At 43.3% G+C, this 21,710-nt stretch overlaps 1 protein-coding gene across 1 annotated transcript in view; it reads left to right on the top strand.

The window, feature by feature from the left end:
- Positions 1 to 3,172: 3,172 nt before the first annotated feature.
- Positions 3,173 to 21,710, top strand: part of LOC123748549 (discoidin domain-containing receptor 2) — a 318,778-nt gene continuing 300,240 nt past the window's right edge. Inside the window, exon 1 of the mRNA XM_069330646.1 lies at positions 3,173 to 3,241. The gene's annotated coding sequence lies outside the window, so the exon portion shown is untranslated. The remainder of the gene's footprint in view (positions 3,242 to 21,710) is intronic.

Below are 21,710 nucleotides of genomic sequence, written 5' to 3'. Positions count from 1 at the left end.
CTGATGTTGAAAGTTGAAATTAATTGCTGTAACGTATCGGAAACGAATGGAAAAAAAAGAATAATGAAGTAATGAGTGAGGGTTTAAGGGTGAGGGAGGTAGAGAGGTAGAAGGGAGGTGGGAGGAGTAAGGAGTATGGGAGTAGCGAGGAGTGTGGTCAGGTGAAAGGGAAAGTTTGAAAAAGAGGCGGAGGGAGAGACTGAGAACACGGAGGGGGAGTAGAAAGTAGAAGTAGAAGGTTGCTGCCACCATCGATTCCAGTTCATTACATACAAGACAAGGAGTGGAACTTGTCTGTACTCTAGGCTGTTATCAAATATATCTGCCGTCAGCGTGCATTCGTATATTAAAATCATAAAATCAGTACTCTCAGAGGGCTCTACACTTTAGCTTGCAATATATCAGAAAATCCAAGATCTAGGAACAAAATTGAATAAAATTTAAACAATAAATTCATAAATTATATATTTAACATGATAAGCATCATAATTCAAGCAATTTAACTTAATGTTCACTATATCAAGGTTAATATACAATGTGAGTCATTACACAAGAATTTGAGAACACTACGGCTGACTGCCTCTGCGAATCACACAACACCTTCCATTAGAAACACCATATTTGTCATCTTACAGTTCAACTCACCAAGTGTCAGAGCCTAAGTTGGATAGAGAAGGAGGGTGGAGTGGGGTTGACAGACAGAGTCCCCCCCCCCCCCCCGCCCGGCCGACAGCCTGGTCTCGGCTGCTGTTCAATCGTCCATCCTCTCTGTGTCTGCTCTCCTCTGCTGATGCTCTCGAATGTACAGTTCCATGGGTGTTTATGGGGGGGACCCTGGAGCTAGATCCGCCTACTAAGTAGATAGCCTCAGACCATCTACCTACCACGCCTTAAACAGCGGTTTGTTTGAAATACACACCCAGCAATCACCTTCTGTGGTTGATAGTTCAATAAACCCCTGAACTATATATTTAACACATCTCTAACCCTGTCCATGGAAGACAGAAGAAAATGTATATATATTCTGGTTAGCATTGTAAATGTGTGGCCACGTCTGTGGTAGAAAATAATAATAATAAAAAAAATGTGTCTTACTGTATTATGTTCCACTGTAATGTGTCCTACTGTATTATGTTCTACTGTAAAGTGTCCTGCTGTATTATGTTCTACTGTATTCTGTTTAAATGTGTCGTGTTCAACTATTATGTTATACAATTTTATTCTTGTTCTGCTTTATTTTGCTTAATAGTATGATGCAATATTTCACGCATTAGTATGTCTTACTCTGTGTATTGCCTTGTATTATTCAGCAGTGAGGTATTGTATTATTTAGTAGTGAGGTATTGTATTATTCAGCAGTGAGGTATTGTATTATTTAGCAGCATGTTATTGTATTACTTAGTAATAAGGTATTGAATTATTTTGAGTCTCTCGCGCTGACAAGTAGCGAAGCCTCTCGCACTGACAAGTAGCGAAGCCTCTCGCACTGACAAGTAGCGAAGCCTCTCGCACTGACAAGTAGCGAAGCCTCTCGCCCTGACAAGTAGCGAAGCCTCTCGCATTGACAAGTAGCGAAGCCTCTCGCACTGACAAGTAGCGAAGCCTCTCGCACTGACAAGTAGCGAAGCCTCTCGCCCTGACAAGTAGCGAAGCCTCTCGCATTGACAAGTAGCGAAGCCTCTCGCACTGACAAGTAGCGAAGCCTCTCGCACTGACAAGTAGCGAAGCCTCTCGCACTGACAAGTAGCGAAGCCTCTCGCTGTGACAAGTAGCGAAGCCTCTCGCACTGACAAGTAGCGAAGCCTCTCGCACTGACAAGTAGCGAAGCCTCTCGCTGTGACAAGTAGCGAAGCCTCTCGCACTGGCAAGTAGCGAAGCCTCTCGCCCTGACAAGTAGCGAAGCCTCTCGCATTGACAAGTAGCGAAGCCTCTCGCACTGACAAGTAGCGAAGCCTCTCGCACTGACAAGTAGCGAAGCCTCTCGCACTGACAAGTAGCGAAGCCTCTCGCACTGACAAGTAGCGAAGCCTCTCGCACTGACAAGTAGCGAAGCCTCTCGCACTGACAAGTAGCGAAGCCTCTCGCAGTGACAAGTAGCGAAGCCTCTCGCACTGACAAGTAGCGAAGCCTCTCGCACTGACAAGTAACGAAGCCTCTCGCTGTGACAAGTAGCGAAGCCTCTCGCTCTGACAAGTAGCGAAGCCTCTCGCCCTGACAAGTAGCGAAGCCTCTCGCAGTGACAAGTAGCGAAGCCTCTCGCACTGACAAGTAGCGAAGCCTCTCGCCCTGACAAGTAGCGAAGCCTCTCGCACTGACAAGTAGCGAAGCCTCTCGCCCTGACAAGTAGCGAAGCCTCTCGCACTGACAAGTAGCGAAGCCTCGCACTGACAAGTAGCAAAGCCTCTCGCTGTGACAAGTAGCGAAGCCTCTCGCACTGACAAATAGCGAAGCCTCTCGCTGTGACAAGTAGCGAAGCCTCTCGCTCTGACAAAAGCCTGATGTGAACACATTATTCAATAGTTCTAAACGATGTGGTATTCACCACACCTTCGCTCGGTTGTTCATTTGCTAAATTCATAAAATGTGTTCTAATCTGGCTTTTCGACCAATGAGAAAAAAAAAAACTTTGTTACACAAGTTATTAAGTGGGTAATTACGCCTTGTTCGTGGCGTAGTTTTGCGTTATGAAACATTTGATTCAGATTCACGTGGATATTGATAGTTGGCAACTACAGGTGGACTCATCGATGAGGCTTCAGAGTATATTGATGATCTCTAATACATCTGGGAATTGGAATATTGATGTTGTAAATCGTAAAATGTTCTTAATAAGTAAGTTGTTCGACACAATTATATTTTTGTTAAGTTATTATGTATTTTGTTTATTATTATATCAGTTTGTTTAGTAATTGGTAGCTGGCACCTGCGTGGCATTATCAGGTTGAGTGTCAAGGTGCGTAAAAAAAAATATATTAAAGAATATCATATACCTTAAGTATGGCACGTCAGTTAGTACGCTTCATGCTATTACACATAATTACATTAGCTATATAAAGTTAGTATGTAGCATATCTTACCTCGGTGTAAAAGTTGGCTCCGTAATTTGGTAGGTGGCACCTGCGTGGCATCATCAGGTAGACTCCTGGGATGCAGGCAGCCTCAGTGTTCCGTGGTCGGTGCCGGAGTGAGGGTGTGTGCGCCGCGCCTCCACCAACCCCCCGCATTTGCGTTTTCTCTTAATGTAAGGAAGTCATTCCAGTGCGATGATCGCTGGCGCAGCTGTCACGCAGTGAGTGATGCTAAGGTGGATCTATGTGGAGTTCCTGGCAAGAATTTGTGGTGTGCTTTGTGTACTTATGGTCTACTTGCATGCAAATTAAAAAAAAGGATAAAACGACTCGTGGTTTAGGAATTGGCTGAAGGAGGCGTCAGTGGTTTAGGTAAGTGCCCAACCCGTGCTCACTGTTGCACATGCTGCTCTTCTCTCAAGGTGATCGTGCTCCACGGGACCACGACACCTGGTCACATTATGACGGAGAGACCAATTTGTACATCATTTGTTGAGTGTCAGTAATTATGGTATTCAGTGTCGATTTCAGGAAGAGGCGGAGGATGATTACACCAAGGGGAGGGATGGGGGGGGCATTGGTGTGTCCAGGTATACTACACACAGGGTTAACTGTTCTGTCCAGGTATACTACACACAGGGAGTTAACAGGGTTCTGTCCAGGTATACTACACACAGGGAGTTAACAGTGTTCTGTCCAGGTATACTACACACGGGGTTAACAGTGTTCTGTCCAGGTATACTACACACTGGGTTAACAGTGTTCTGTCCAGGTATACTACACACACGGGGTTAACAGTGTTCTGTCCAGGTATACTACACACAGGGTTAACAGTGTTCTGTCCTGGTATACTACACAGAGATTAACTGTACTGTCTAGGTATACTACACACGGGGTTAACAGTGCTCTGTCCAGGTATACTACACACAGGGGGTTAACAGTGTTCTGTCCAGGTATACTACACACAGGGAGTTAACAGTGTTCTGTCCAGGTATACTACACACGGGGTTAACAGTGTTCTGTCCAGGTATACTACACACTGGGTTAACAGTGTTCTGTCCAGGTATACTACACACACGGGGTTAACAGTGTTCTGTCCAGGTATACTACACACGGGGTTAACAGTGTCATGTCCAGGTATACTACACACAGGGTTAGCAGTGTTCTGTCCAGGTATACTACACACAGGGAGTTAACAGGGTTCTGTCCAGGTATACTACACACGGGGTTAACAGGGTTCTGTCCATGTATACTACACACACGGGGTTAACAGTGTTCTGTCCAGGTATACTACACACACGGGGTTAACAGTGTCATGTCCAGGTATACTACACACACGGGGTTAACAGTGTTATGTCCAGGTATACTACACACACGGGGTTAACAGTGTCATGTCCAGGTATACTACACACACGGGGTTAACAGTGTCATGTCCAGGTATACTACACACACGGGGTTAATAGTGGTGTCCATGTAAACTAAACCCGGGGGGGGGTCAATAAAGGCATTTCGGAGGACAATAACTAGGGAGGGGCTCAAGAGTGGCATGTCTAGGGACAACACTCAGAGAGGTCAATAGTGGTGTGTCTAGGTATACTACACCCAGGGGGGGGGGGTCAATAATGGTATGTGCCCAGGGACAACATTCACTGGCTAATAGTGACGTATCCAGGTATACTACACACAAGGGTCAATAATGGCGTGTCGAGGGACAATACCCAGAGGTGGTCAGTAGAAGCTTGTTCAGGAATACTACACACAAGGGGGTCAATCGTGGCTTGTCTAGAGGGACAATACCATGAGGGGTCAATAGTGGTGTGTCTAGGGACAACACCTAGGGGGGATCAATAATGGTGAGTCGTGAAGCAACATCCAGGGGGTTAATAGTGGTGAGGCTTGAGACAACACCCAGGGAGGGGGGGGGGGGGATCAATAGTGGCATGGCAGGGTTGACTACACCCAAGGAGTAGGGGATGGTCAATAGTGGCGTGTAGAGAAGGACTACATACAAGGGGTTCAATAGTGGCGTGTGCAGTACCCTTAAGGGGCCAATAGTGGTATGTGCAGGTGCAGTACCCATTAGGGGGGTCAATAGTGGCGTGTGCAGTACCCATTAGGGGGGTCAATAGTGGCGTGTGCAGTACCCATTAGGGGGGTCAATAGTGGCGTGTGCAGTACCCACAGGGGGTCAATAGTGGCGTGTGCAGTACCCACAGGGGGTCAATAGTGGCGTGTGCAGTACCCACAGGGGGTCAATAGTGGCGTGTGCAGTACCCACAGGGGGTCAATAGTGGCGTGTGCAGTACCCACAGGGGGTCAATAGTGGCGTGTGCAGTACCCACAGGGGGTCAATAGTGGCGTGTGCAGTACCCACAGGGGATCAATAGTGGCGTGTACCGGTGGAGAACACCTAATGGGAGGCCAATAGTGATATGCCCAGGTATCCTACTCAGGGATGAGAGGGGGAGGGGGGTCAATAATGTTGTGTCCGTTGGACACTATAACCAAAGGAATCAATGATGATATCCAAAGTGTACTACACTCCAATGGGTCTTTAATACTGTGGCACACTGCACCCAGTAGGAATCAGTAGTGTTCATGAAGACTCCATCGATGGGAGGGGATACTAGTGTTGTATCCAAGGACGCTCCACAAAGGGGGGTCTTTGGTGATGGGTCTATGAGGGGGGATGAACCCCCGGTGAATGTTTAGTGTTTTTTTTTTTTGCAGGCCACTCCCGAGAGGGGATGGGGCGGCTGGCTGTCTGCAGTGACTTGGTCGAAGGTGTTACACCTAGCAGGGTGAAAAGGGGTATCTGGAGGGTGGGGGTGGGGGGTGGGGGGTTCTAGCGTAAACAACTATGTTGCACTAAAGAACTTGCAACCATGTGTCAGTTGCTAGCCTATCCAGGATGGGGTGGGAGGTGTCTGTATTAGTAAGTTAGTTGCTAGGCTATCCAGGAGGTGCCTATATTAGCATGTGTAAGTTGCTAGCCTATCCAGGAGATGTCTATATTAGTATGTGTAAGTTGCTAGCCTATCCATGGGGAGGGAGGGTTGTATACAGTATATTTTTATGTATCAGTTACTGTCCTGTTCAAGAAATGTCTATAATAGTATGTGTCAGTTGCTAGCTTATCAAGAGGTGTCTAGATTAATACGTGTCAGTTTGCCTATCCTGGGGTGTGTATATAAGTATGCGACATTTGCTAGCCTCTCCAAGGGTTGTCTTGTTTTGGAATGTGTCAGAGGCTATATCTATGGTCGGGGGGGGGGGGGGGGGGGGGAGTGTATTTTAGTGTGTTTAGGGGTGTATCCAGGGTGTGTACCGTGTTGTGTAAAGGGGACTAATCCTACACTGTGAGTGTGTACAATGGTATTAAGCTTACACTGTGGGTGTATACAATGGAATATGTCCAGGTGTCTATACATTAAAAATTTTCAGTGTTGCGTCCAGGGAGAATATACTCATCGTCGTTTTTTAGCGAAGTGTTTGGGAAACTACACCCGGGAGGGAATATGAAGCCCTGGTGGGCTTCATACTGGGTTCACAGAGGGAATTCCAACGGGCCTACACTCAATCGAGTTCTATAGCGACGTGTTGAGAGGGACTACACCCAGTTTAATCTTTATTAGCATGTTGAAGGGGCTACACCCAAGATGATCTATGGCGTATCCAGGGGGGCTACACCTAGCAGAATTCACAGTGGCGTGTGTGTAGGAATGGAGGCTAGATATATAAGAGTTTACAGACACATACATTAGTATCCTTCGTCAGTCTACTGTGTAATGAAGGCTTGTTCCCTCCCCCACCCCACCTCTGTAAGTCCTTACGGGCCCCCCTAGGTTCCTATATACCTCGAGAGGTGAATATTACATGGTGTGAATACACTAGGAATTTTCTTTCCTCCTGGACTATGTTCAGGACTAAAGAATACGTGTTGGTTGGACAGTAAGTATTGTGGTGGACTAAACGGGCGCCTGACAGCTGAGTGGACAGCGCTTCGGATTCGTAGTGCTGAGGTTCCGGGTTCGATCCCCCGGTGGAGTCTGAGACAAATGGGCAAAATGTTTCTTTCACCCTGATGCCCCATTTACCTAGCGGTAAATAGGTACTTGGGAGTTAGACAGCTGCTACGGGCTGCTTCCTGGGGGTGTGTGTAACAAAGAGGAGGCCTGGTCGAGGACCGGGCCGCGGGGACGCTAAGTCCCGAAATCATCTCAAGATAACCTCTCAAGAAGATAACCCTCCCTCGGTTGATAGGCCATAAACCCGAACATCAATCCTCGCCAGCACCATAGCCTATGATACCTGCAAATTTCTTTGGTTATTTTGTCTATAACAATTCCATGTTTTGCGAAATCCTAAGATATATTTCTGTGGTTCAGCGTTTATTCGCTCTTCTGACCATATGTTGTAGCCGCTGTCATTTTAGGTGACCTGTAATAATGTATTTTATTTCCGGCCAGTGTGTGAAATGTCCAAAATATACATCTTTCAACGCGTTATTGGATTCGTTGGAATCCTTCCATTATGGCTACAATTAATATCTACTTTTTATATTCGTAGGTTACAATAGGTAGCAGGCAATTTTAAAGTTTAAGTTTAAGCAAAAGATTCGACTTGAATAAACGTCTAAGCTTGCAGAACGAACTCAAACCAAAATTGGCCTTATTTCCAAAATCACTTAAATGATATATAGTTGTGACACTAACTGCCCTAAATACTCAATTATCTCAATATTTTACCTCTCGCAGTAAAGAAAAAATATTGGTATCTGGAAGGAGTTCCGAGCCCAAATTTTAAATTAATTATGAAAAAAAAGTTAAGCCAGGATGATATATAAAAGCATGTTTGTAATGGTAAAGCTTTTTTTTATGTTAAAAGACACGAATTCCGGCGAAATTCAACTCGAGCATATTTACAATTGTGTCTGAAGGTTTCTCTTATTGCTCTGGTGCTGAACGCTCCCTCTCATTTGCAGGAAAAGTTAATCCGTTGTATAAGCAAAATACTTATAGGAGTTAATTAGATCTTGGTGCAAATCATTCATTGGCGAAGGGAACCTCAATATGGGAAAATGTTTTTCTTTCCTTTCGGCTTGCTCTCTGGTAGGTTAGGTTAAGCAGGCTAGGATTTACCTCCACTCCTCCCCCGTTCCGCCCCACTTTTCTCTCCTCTTCCCATATCCCCCCTCTTCCCCACATCCCCCCCTCTTCCCTTACTTTACCTTCCCTCCTTTCCCGCCCTCTCTCGGATCTCCTCACCCTCTTCCCTCTCATCTCCCCTATTTTCCCCCTTCTCTCCACTTTCCCCCCATCACCCCTTTCCCCTCCAAATTGGTACAGACCGACATTTCCATATATATATATATATATATATATATATATATATATATATATATATATATATATATATATATATATATATATATATATATATATATATTTAACATTTCACAATTTTGTTTTCCGAGAAGTTAATATTATATAATAATTTCTAATTTTAAGAACTACAGTGCCTAGATAATTACTGAACCCTGAACCCTTTGTTCACCACCTGTTGATTTATGCTAAAAATGGGAAGACAGTTTTAGAACGAGAGTCCTTTCTAGCATAAAGTGGACAAATAGATCTTAAACATCACGGTGATAATTGCACTACTATACAATACCTTACTGTATCATACAACACAACTGTATGCCATCTTAAGTCTTAACATCAGCGTGATATAATGATTCAATGATTCTAGCACGAATCTTCTCTATTTTTCTTATGTTTGTCTTCACTTGAGAAGGAAGTTTAAAAATGATCTCTCAAAAGGCATTTTTGCAATTTTATTGTAGCCGGACGCTGAGGTCTGTTTCGTTGATCCTGTCAACATTTTCAAATGCACTGTACAAATGGATACAATTTGGGCGAACGAGCCGAATATATAACCTACAAGGTGCCTGATAATGCACAAACAGAAATGCTCCATCAAGGAACACATGGTGTCTACAAACAACCAGATCATCACTAAAGATATATTCCGGCAAACAACACTAAAATAATCAAGAGATATCAACGACTATAGAAGATTAGACAACGGCGAGGCATTGGACATCAAACACATACAGTAAAACATCTGCAGCCAGCTAACACTAGGCTACATTCTGGCTCTGCCATCTTCTAGACCATGACGAAACATGCAACACACTGCCCCAGCCTTCACTGTAACATAGGAGACTGGTATAAGCTGCACTGGGGCCCATTGGTCCATAGTGACCAATGGGCCACTCACTCGAAAGGGCTCTTCACCTCACTCTCGGTAAGATATTCTCCAGCTCCAACCAAATTGTATCCGCTTGTCCTCTGCCTTTCAGGCGGCTATCAGGAGTCAACGAAATAAATACATCTCAGCGTCAGCCCATAATAAAACTATAACATGAACTTTTGAGAGTAAATTTTTTAACTTCTTTCTCAAGTGAAAAAATAATAACGATATAGAAGATTCGTGCTAGGATGATTGATCTAACCCTTTGTGTTATATTCAATAACAGATATACATATATATATATATATATATATATATATATATATATATATATATATATAAAATGAACTTTTCGGCGTCCGAGCAACGGGTTAACCCGGGCTCCCAACGCTTAAGTGCATTCAGCATGATGAGTAAATTTAAATAGGAATACAATTCAATGCTGAATTATGTAACTTAGCACAATAAAATGCAATACAGAACTATGCAACACAGCGCAATAAAATACAGTCGAGTGCAAATGCATTGTCAGTAGTTTAAGAGCAGCATCAAACCACTTCCGCCTGGTGTAGAACCGATAGCCTAGTGCCACGCAGGGCTGTCGAAGGAGGTGTAGCGTGGTAGGACCGAGTGTGTCATTGGCGGAAGGCAAGGCGCCATAGGGAGGGCATCATTGGGAAAGGGAGGGCGCCGTAGGAAGAAAGGAGGGTGTTATAGGGAAAGGTGTCGTAGAGCAAAAGTAGAGCGTCGTAGAGGAGAGGAAGGGTGTCTTAGGGGGGAAGAGAGCGTGTCATAGTAGTGAGGTAAGAGTCGTTGGAACGAGGTTAAAGGAAAGAAGGGCGTTGTAGGGAGAGAGAGAGTGTTCGTAGTAGGTGGGTGGATGGTTTAACAAGAGGGTGGGAGGGATAAGTTACAGATCAAATGATAATGAGCAATAATACCCCCCGGAGATGAGTTAATTTTGAGGAAATTACCTACTTTCTTTATTATTATTATTATTATTATTATTATTATTATTATTATTATTATTATTATTATTATTATTATTATTATTATATGTTATTATTTGTATTATCATCATCATCATTGCTACTAATGTAATTTGTGTCACTAATCAGCCCATTTTTTTCTGTTTTCTTATGTTCACTTTTAGACAAAGTCTGCCTCTACTTGCTCATTTTCCCTGACGATTCATGCCCTCCGCCAGTTCGAGCCCCGGGCTGCCATGGTAACAGGGTGTTAAGCGCTGGTTCCTAAATTTACCGCTACTTGATGTGCCCGGTGCGTGTTACCTGCGCTTACCCCCTCCCTCCCTCCCTCCGGGGCGCTTAATATCAAATTTTAGTTTTTTCGTTGAAAATGTGTTTTTCTTGTTTATGTGTTGGGAGGTGGGAGGGGGGGTTGTATTGAATGTATGAGAGAATTTAAACAGCTTCTATCATCGTAGAATAATGGGTGCGTCTCACACACACACACACACACACACACACACACACACACACACACACACACACACACACACACTGGAAGACAGAAGAGTAAGGGGGGACATGATCACAACCTACAAAATCCTCAGGGGAATCGACCGGGTAAACAAGGATGAACTATTCAACACTGGTGGGACGCGAACAAGGGGACACAGGTGGAAGCTGAGTACCCAAATGAGCCACAGAGACGTTAGAAAGAACTTTTTCAGTGTCAGAGTAGTTAGTAAATGGAATGCATTAGGAAGTAATGTGGTGGAGGCTGACTCCATACACAGTTTCAAATGTAGATATGATAGAGCCCAATAGGCTCAGGAATCTGTACACCAGTTGATTGACGGTTGAGAGGCGGGACCAAAGAGCCAGAGCTCAACCCCCGCAAGCACAATTAGGTGAGTACACACACACACACACTCACTCACCTCACAAATTAAGTGAGAAGGTGGTGGAGGCCAAAACCGTCAGTAATTTCAAAGCGTTATATGACAAAGAGTGCTAGGAAGACGGGACACCACGAGCGTAGCTCTCATCCTATAACTACACTTAGGTAATTACACACACACACATACAGAATATCACTGAGGCCAGAGTTTCATATTTATAAAAACAGCAATAGAGCTTGGAGAGCGAGTAATACCAGCAGAAACTCTGAGCATGAAAACATGCAATCGTATATAATTCTATCCCCGGATTAAATCATAAATTATTGACCGAATAAATAAACAAAATGTAACGGAGGTTTAGTTTAAGTTTTTTTTAACACATATACATTACGTATATATTTAACACGTATACAATAGCAGTAATAGAGGTCTTTTGACTCCTGTTACCAGGCTTAGAGCTTTCCCTTTCCATAGATCACGTTGAGCATTACACTATTAGACTTTCTCTAGAACATCACTAGCCATTCGGTTTACAACCAGGTCCACGATTACTGCTGGCTGAGCAGGACTTTTTCATAGTTATCCCCACGTTTTACTTTCCACTATCTCCACTTCACCTTGGTTCTCTGTTTCCTTCCTGAGAGGATTTCCTCAACTAGTTTAGCAGTCTTCCAAGTACACCAGCCTGCTTCTCTAACTTGAATCTCTTGTATACAACACCGTCGAATATTTTCTGATAATCAAGAAAGATGCAGTCTATCAACCATCTCTGACTTGCAAAATTTGTGTCATCTCGTTGCAAAACTTTAAGTTTGTCAGGGATGATTTCCCCTTCCTATATACATGCTGGTATTTAGAGAATTATTTGTATGAGTCTCTATCGGATCAGTCTCTAGTAACTTGTAATGGGTGTTTCATAATGATAGTCGTCTATAGATCGGCGTTTCTTTTTTCTTGTATATTGGCACCACATTAGCCGTTTTCCAGCTGTCTGGTAGCTCTTATTTTTTCAGTGAGGAGTTGAATGCTTAGCATGGGACCTTCACAAGGCTTCTGCTTAATTAAGCATTCCCAGTGAGAACTCTGCACGGTCGATGGCTTTCATCTCATCCAGATCTTCTAGTTGTTTCCTTATTTCTTCTGGTGCCACTCATTTCAGCGAGGCTCCTGTGAGGGTGTCTCGTTTCTTGGTCAGTTTCCTGTTTTAAAACTCCCTGAAACTTTAAGTACTTCCCATACGTCCTCATCATTCCTCGTATGTCTTGCCTCTTTTATACTGTACCCTGATCACATAGTCGCACTCACGCGCCCCCGCGTGTGTATTTACTATTTGAGGCTGTAGGATTGAGCTGCTAGCTCTTGGACCCGCCTTTTAAACGGTCGGTTGGCTTATGTACTGACTCCAGATGTATTTCCCCCCCCCCTGTAATATATACTACATATTCTACTGTCTAGAACACACACACACGCACAATTTAACGGTTGATTGATCAATTTAACAGTTGATTGACGGTTGAGAGGCGGGACTAAAGAGCCAGAGCTCACCCCCGCAAGCACAACTAGGTGAGTACACACACATTGACAGGATGCAGCCCGTAGCAGCTGTCTAACACCCAGGTACTTATTTACTACTAGGTGAACAGGTACTTCAGGTGAAAGAAACTCTGCATCATGAAGCTGTTTTTACTCACTTATTTGTGCCTGTAAGATGGAAATTCAGCTCTTGAACCCCGTCTGTGTAGCGGCCAGTTGTTTAATGCAATGACTCCCGATCTATTTCCCTATAATATCTACTTTTAAAATAGAGGTAGGTTGGTTGTACAACCTGCTCCTAGCTTTCACCTATTCCTTATTTGTATTCGTTGTGGCCATTTCCTCGTTTTCCATTCTGTCAATCCGCTAAATATTGTATATGTGTCTGTCATGTTTCTCCTCTAATTTTTTTCTAGCGTCGTAAGGTCATCTTCTCTCAATCTTCACACCCCACTCCTCGCAGTTCTGAGACGAGCATCGTTGCAAGCTTCTGAACCTTTTCGAGTTTTCTTGTGTATTTTTTAGTTGGAGTTCACGATGGGGGGGGGGCATGTATACTCTATAACTGGTCTAAATAAGGAGATATTAATGCCTTCTTATTTAGATTCCTGAATGATGTTCTGATTTTTGCTAGTGTAGCGTGTGCTGGTGATGTTATCATGTTTACATGTGCCTCCGGAGTTTGGCTTCACGTTACGTCCATTCTCAGATCTTTATCGAGTTTGGTCATTAAAATGAGGTAGTTTCCCTTCAACGTTCTCTTATCACCTGTTCCCATTTCTATCACCTTACACTTGTATTCAACTAGTTGTGCTGGCGGGGGTTGAGCTCTGCTCTTTCGGCCAGCCTCTCAACTGTCAGTCAATCAACTTTTTTTTCCACACACTCAAACACCCAGGAAGCAGCCCGTAGCAGCTGTCTAACTCCCAGGTACCTATTTACTGCTAGGTAACAGGGGCATCAAGTTGAAAGAAACTACCCATTTGTTTAACGTCGGCACCGGGGATCGAACCCCGGTCCACAGGACTACGAATCCCGAGTGCTGACCACTCCAACCCGTTCTCGCATTCAAAGATCCAAGCTCTTTAATCCAGCCGCCAAACCCTCTGTTTATGAGTGAAAAATGGTTTACACACGACTCACAACTGATGACATCCGAACACTTCCGGAACAAGTGCTTCGCTTACGTCCTCTGTTCGAACCACAGTTCTATAAATGCTTCACCCACGAACCTATAAATACATATAATTACCAACAGAACCTAAACACCTAACCTAACCTACACCAAACTATACATACAATTTTTATGTATAAGAATATAAATTTGCATATGAGAACAAACTAATTCTGAATACACAGTATGTTAAAATTGATGAATGCGTCTGGGGAGGACGGCCACTGCTTTGAACAGCCTAGTGTGAGAACGGGTTGACCACTCAGCCACAGGCTCCACTTGCTGGTGTGTGTGTGTGTGTGTGTGTGTGTGTGTGTGTGTGTGTGTGTGTGTGCGTGTGTGTGCGTGTGTGTGTGTGTGTGTTGGGGCACCAAGGCCACAACTCTGGAATGGAGTGTGGAGATAAAAGCAATTTGGTGGTGAGGAGGAGCGAGACGGCCAGCCCAGCTGACTGATGATGGGGAGGCAGGGACAGTAACGTCTGCCGTGGACTGTCACCAGGAGGCGGGGACTGTCACCAGGAGGCAGGGAGAGTAATGTCTGCCGGGGACTGTCACCAGGAGGCGGGGAGAGTAATGTCTGCCGTGGACTACCATGTGGGAGAGTCTGCGTAATCACTGTTGGATATCTATGGCCATAGCATTGAAAAATATGCTAAGTGGGGTACCACAGGGGTCCATTTTGGGGCCAACTCTTTTTGTCTTATACATCATTGACATAGATTAGAATATTACAAACCACATCATCAGATTTGCAGATGACACTTAAGATCTATAGTAAAGTGATAAGTGAAAGTGATATTGAGACCTTACAAAGATATCTACATGAACTCCACAATTGGTGAGATGACTGGCAAATGCTTTTTTATGTCGATAAATGCAAGACCTTGCACGTGGGGGCATAACAACTACCAAATTGACAGCAGTTCCTTACAACAGAAAGATGAAGAAAAGTACCTTGGAGTCAGAATCCATCATTCACTAAAAGTTGCACAAGAAGCGAAAAAACTAACAACAAAACGAACGAAACTCTGGGAATAATAATCAAGTATACCTTTACCTTCAAGGAAAAGAAAATAGTCGTTCAATTGTATAAGTCTCTGGTGCGCCCCCACCTGGATTATTGCATCCAGGCATGGAGACCTCAACTTCAGAAAGACAGCTACTGTGAAGAAGGTGCAACACCGGGCAACAAAAATCATTCCAGAGCTTAGTCATCTCTCGTATCAGGAACGGTTGAGGGCCGCAGGGCTAACAGCACTGCAAACCAGGCATGACAGGGCGGATCTCATCGAAATCTTTAAAATACTGAACAATTTGGAGGATGTCGATCCTGACAATTTCTTCAAAAGGTCAGATGTAAGACAAACGAGGAGCAACGGGTTCAAGCTCAACAAGTCACAATGTAGAACAGAAAACAGCTGCTGTTTCATCCATAGGGTTGTAAACCCATGGAACCGCCTACCCGCCGAAGCCGTAAACGTCAAAACTCTGTTGGATTTTTTAAATATAGCTGGAAAAGATCATTAGGGCAAATGAGGGGGGGGGGGACCTTTGACAAGCTGCCGGCTTCCTGTCATCATCGAGGCCACTAGTATTAGTGGCCCCTCAGGTAAATTCAGGTAAGGTAAATTGTGTTACACTTTCCTTGACTTCCAATGCGCTGTAGAGGAACTAAGAGTATTATCAAGCTACCCTGGTGCTGCTCATATACATGAACTTACGCTGTCAAGATGCTCTCAATGGCGGGCAAAATCTGAAATATTAAACCCATCAAGGGGACAGGAGGGTTGAGTAGCGTAATTGATATGAAAAAAAGATATCTTATTGGGTTAAATAATTGATTAACGGGTGAAAAATATCAACCTGGAAGAACACATATTTGTGGAATAATCCCCCATTACGGAATGTCAAGAAGGAATACGAGATGATTAATGAGGGTGTGGTCAGGCAATGGAGGATTACGTATTATTGGTATAATTTTGTCCAGGTTATGTTAGGGTTATTGAGGTCCCACTAATCAAGGGTTAGGGGGCTGTCCGCGCTGTCACCCTTCCAGACCCTATGGCGATTAACCTGAATGGCCGAGTGACGCGCTCTTAATCCAATGTCTCAAATGGGAGGGAGAGATGAAGGAGTGGGGTGACTTGGCCAATGGGTTGGAGAGGGAAGTTCAGGTGATTGAGGTGGGGTGAAGGGGAAGGGTTATAGCAATATTTTATATAGTTGAAAACACCACACTCGACAGCCCTTCTCTTGTGCCAGGTAAGCCCACTACGGGCTCACCATAGCCCGTGCTACTTGATACTTTTTGTTCCCAGTAGCTGAATCTAAAACAACAACAACATCACAATGGTGGTTGACGGGCTCACCATAGCCCGTGCTACATGGACATTTCGTTCTGAGTAGCTAATTCTAAAACAATAACAACCACACTGGTGTTTTAACAGTCTCTATTATGTTGTAAAGGTGATTCGCTCATGGTAAATGGTTCTATTCAACGCCCCATTTTAACGGTATGATAAGTTTGCGTACGAAAGGACATTTATTATGCGCAGTTATCTTGAAATAATAATTATACATTATTAAAGAATTTCTGAGCAGACAAATTCTTCAGCATTTGTTTGTGAAATTGGATATTATTGCATGGTTTATATATGTTCTCTACCTGTTCAGCAGTCACTAAACGCTCTATATCACTGCTGGGATGACGCAGTGAAGTTGGTGGCGGGTTTTTATTCGGTTGTTTTACCTTTTTATGGCTACAAAATATTATCCATTTCCAAGGCAAGAATTATATCGGAGGAACCATCAGCAATTTCCGTTTTTATGTCACATTCCCAACCTTTCCCACAACTTTCGACATCTGAGGCTTATCTCCGTCAGAAGTTTGGGCTAAAAAGCACGGAATCACGGAACGTACATTTTGTTTATTTTTATGATATCACCTCAGAGGAGAAATTTGAGCCTGTGGCGTCAGCTCCGCGGTGTTGCCTGGCGCTGCGCCCAGATTTTACACCACACTGGATACGCATTCCCACGTTGCTGCTAAACTTAATCTTTTCGCTGTAGTCTGTTGTCACAGATGTAGCGAGTGTGGACATAGAGTACACACACGCACGCACATATGAAGGTTATACTGTATGCCACATTATATGAAAGGATTTCTATAAGGATTTGCTAAAAAAAAAAGATTCTGACGGAATCATCAATCATAATTATCAGCAATAGCAAGACCATCTTCATTGCCATAAAAAATAATAATCCTCTATAATTATTATCAGGAGTTACGATATCGAGATTGTGAAATGGCCAAAGTATATAAATATAAAGTACACGGAGGCTTCTGAATAAAAAGCCTCATTGGTAACGGAAAATGATAGGCTTGGCTAAATTTATTTAGTCCAGTTAGGAAAGTGACTTCAGAATGTTACCGTAGTAGATATTTTCGGTTACTGGTAATGTAGAAATTGGTGTGTGTGGGGGGGGAGGGGCATAAAAAAAATTAAAACCGTTTTTTTTACACACAGGTGAGTACACGAACAAACGACTTGTGACTCCTGTTACGAGGATGAGAGCTTTCCCTTCACATAACTCATGGTAAGCCTTGCCCACTAGTTTTCCCCTGGAGCACGACGCTCCAGTCAATTAACAACCAGGTACCGAATTACTGCTGGGTGATAGACGAAGGAGTAACGCCCAGTCAATCCTTCCTGGCCGGGACCCGAACCTAGAAACCTCGCTCGCGAGGACTGCGCCATTAAGGACTCTCTCTAGGGTTTAAGTGACGTTGAATTATCTATTTTGATTCGACTTAGGAGTTGCCAGGATCAGGTTGGGCTACCGTTACCTGTGGCAGGTTGCTACAAGGGACGATTCTCTCGACCCTGCGCATTCCATATGAAAACCTTGTGCGCGAGGAAGAACTTGGTCATGATCTTACACACTACATTATTAAGTGTCTAGTCGTTGACTCTTCATGTTGCATATTCAAGACCTGCCGGTATGAGGTACATGAAGCTTTGTGATTAATCATTCTCGTGTTATAGAGGTATCGTCATACTGCGCACAAATGAACAAATCACGCTATTGTGATTTCTGCGCACAAAGTTTACATGCGCTGGCTACGCATCAAGTTGATCACTTGCCTCTGTATAACTAACCATCCTGCCAGATGGGCATTTTTTTGCATTTTATAGCTAGCTCTTGACATACACTGTGTAACTCTTCATATAGTCTATGGTAGTTGGTTAGCTGCATAAATGCAGATGTACCTAATTATGAAAAAAAATTCCATGAAGCCGAGGGGCAGTGATGATCCTGGGTGCCAGAGGATCATAGTGAGTTCCTTTGTGATGGAGTATATAGTATATTACCGAGCGTTAGAGGAGCTTAGAATGTTTCTCGTTCCTGAGCGTCAGCGGAGTATAGCCCAGTACGTTCCTACGCGCTAGCAGAGCATAGTCTGTACCTGGGCACCGTATGCCAGCGCAGGTGTTGCTTTTTTGGTCGATACGCAAAAACCAAAACAAATTAGGAGCACAACGTATTTTGGAAATTGAAACCTAACACAGGGTGAGGGACAAGGGCAAAATAGCGCGACAGTTTGGGTCATTTTACTCCCGTCCAAAATCAAATTTAGATATTTTGTTATACAAATGTTTGTTTGCAAGTATGATTTATCGAGTCATATTTTCGTTTTTTAATGTTAAAGAAATAAAGGGAAGCATTCATCAGAGAGTGAGAGAGAGGGACAGTTATATAGGGAAAAGAAGATATTGATGGAAATATATTCAAAGATAAAGCGTGACGTATAATAGTATTGATAAAATAAATGTGTGTAGAGGAGATATGATTTATAGTAAACTGCAGCGTTGTTATCATGTTGGAGTAAACATCTCAAGTCAGCTTCCTTCCCTATTGTATCTGTAGCATGGCGTCATTCATTTTATAATTTGACTACCATAATGTTCCAACCTGCTCTCCAAAAATGATAGTACGTATAAGTATCTTGGCGGAATGTACAATATATGGATTGTTGCATAAAATAATCAAAGTTTTGTACTTTTAATTTTGTAGTGGAAAAGAAGGCAACATCCAAACCTAACTCCTCCTAGGCCTAGTACTGTACATGTATATATACTAAATCAGGCCCAAAATAGCGCATTTTAGGGCTTGATTATTCAGGCCTAGAACAGATTTTAATTTTGCTGTTTCAGTTGTTGTGCCGTTTAGAATTCGAAAAATGCAAGATGTGGACTTTTTGGGGGGTATAATAGTGCCGATTTTAATTCGTAGAAATAGGTATGAGTTGCAATATTCGCTGGTGGTTGTTGCTTCATTTGATCAGACGTCTAATATTTTAAACTTTCAATCTCAACTTTCTGAATGATTTAAGTTACGTTAGTTTGACTGGAGCTTTACACATTAGTCGCACCACCTCACCTTGCTCGTACCCTATACACAATCGTACCCTATACACAAACACAAAACAATATCTCGAGACCAAAGAGCCAAAACTCCCACAAGCACAACTAGGTGAGTACAATATCTGTAATATAACGGTACCTCACATGCAGCCCCGCTCCTGTGCCGGGTAAGTTAAGGAAAAAACTAATTAAAAGTATGGTAAATTCTACTAATACAGTACTTCGTTTCCTGGAAACAAAGACAACTTATCACGTATTTGAATAGTACGCCAGGCAGTAGAGAACCTGTCCCTTCACAGTGCTGACCATGATGTTTCGTAATTTACGCACCCCTCAGTATTTTACATCGACAGATTCTGAGACTAGTCTTGATAGGCTATCTGTAGTTTGGATTCTCGTTGTCAGGGACATGAAGCCTGTACTTAGACTTATTGAAGTCCCCCCCCTACCTTTAGCCAACGCTTGACCTTGCAACCCACAACAGTTGCCGATCTCCTGGGTACATATTTACTACTAAGTGAACAGAGGCGTCAGATGAGAATAACGCGTCAGGACGTTTCTTCAACAACGGAAATCGAACTTTCTGTTCGATTTCCGGTGTTGGGCTTCCGTTCCAATTTCGATAGGCTTTCGGTTGTGAGCCGACGATGTTGACCACTGCGATTTGACAAAGTTCTTTCAGGGGAACTTATCAACAAAACAAGCCATTAATCATCTTGCTGTTTCTCGACATACAAGCGGTTGTTTAGAGTGTTACGTATTTCGGGTAGCGTTAGTGTTCCGTGCATCGTTGGAGAACCGATGAAATCAGACAAAGTGCAGACCATGTTATTAGGAGTAATTGAGTGATTATCTACGTTTCTAGGCGATGAACTCTGTCAAACCTAAGGAATATGGGTACATAGGATACTGGTCCTCGATTCTCTGTACTATTTGCGAGCATAGAAACAGGCTCTTAGAGAACTGCTATTTGGATACAAGATACACAATTTATTACTGAGCTTGTAATATTTCGATAACATTATAATATGTTATACTGTGTTCAAACAGTTCAGCTGCCCCTTTGACCTGTTAACAAGCAACTCAGCTGCCCCATGGAGCTGTAAACAAATAATTCAGCTGCCCCATTGACCAGTTAACAAGCAACTCAGCTGTCCCACGGGCAGGTAAACAAGCAACTCAGCTGCTCCACGTGGACCTGTATCCGATTTTAAATTAATTATTTATTATAGTTACATTTACTTTGATCGTCCCAGCGATCAAAGTAAATATATGTAGAATGTGATTTAAGAAACTGGAAAAAATCGATCAACACTACAGTTAATCAAACGTAGGCTCAGAATAGACATTCTCTATAAACCCGATCTCGGTCAATCTCCATAATAAGTTTAAGATCCATAAACAGGAAGGTATCCTCCTCCATAATAAGTTCCGGGAGCCGTAAAGTAGGCGAGAGTGGCAACTTGCCGGGATAACCAGCGGCTGCTTTCATAACGCTGTCGGTGGCGGCGTGTGGCACCTCCTCTTCCCTGAGTTTCACGTCAGGTCTATAAAAACAAAAAAAACAGAGGACAGAGGCGGAGAGGCAGCCATCCGATTCTCATTTCTCCATCCATCTATTCCTCACCATTGATTAGGTAAGAGATTGGTTATCGGCTGCCTCAAGACTTTTTTTGTGAGAGTGAGGGAGAGACGAAGACGAAGAGACGAGTGCCAACTGCTGTACTGACACTCACAAATTAGCCAACTACGAAAGCCTCATAACTTGACACATTACAGTGCCATCCTCCCGGGGATAATATTAATTTGGAGTAACGGCAACAGTTCGTTTATATATTTTTTCCTATCTATTTTCTCTCCCAAATTAACACCGTGGACTTGTGTGTAATATTGATTCTATTTGCCTTTTTATGTTGTACTAACCGGGATGTACTCAACTGGATGTACTCATATGGTTGCCAAGTTGCATTTGCAAGCATCCACCTAATTGCCTTTGCCTGGTTATACTTACCCGGATATACTCACCTAGCTATATTTCCGAGTACTCACTAAGATGTAATTACCTGTTTGTACTTGCCTGGTTAAATTTAAAAGTATTGAGCTTCAGCTCCTGAGACTGTGTGGTCGTCATAGCCTAGTGCATCCAAACTCACAGAGGACACGGTGACGTATCATTAGTGAGCAGGTAGTTGTTAACACTACGATGCTTTTTAATGGATGTTGGTTATGAACCTCTGGATAAAATAAACTGTTTGCTTGACTCAAGGGGGTAGTAAATTAAAATATTATGCCCCACAGTAATACGGTTACTGGCCAGGTCAAGAACGCTCTTGGTCGGTCCTAGCATCTACAACCTGATCACAGTTGAATCACTTGCTCCTAACT

This window comes from Procambarus clarkii, chromosome 24 (genome assembly GCF_040958095.1).
Source record: "Procambarus clarkii isolate CNS0578487 chromosome 24, FALCON_Pclarkii_2.0, whole genome shotgun sequence".
NCBI classification, from domain to species: Eukaryota; Metazoa; Arthropoda; class Malacostraca; order Decapoda; family Cambaridae; genus Procambarus; species Procambarus clarkii.
The sequence above is the reverse complement of the archived record's forward strand: the minus strand, read 5'-3'. Positions and strand labels throughout refer to the sequence as shown.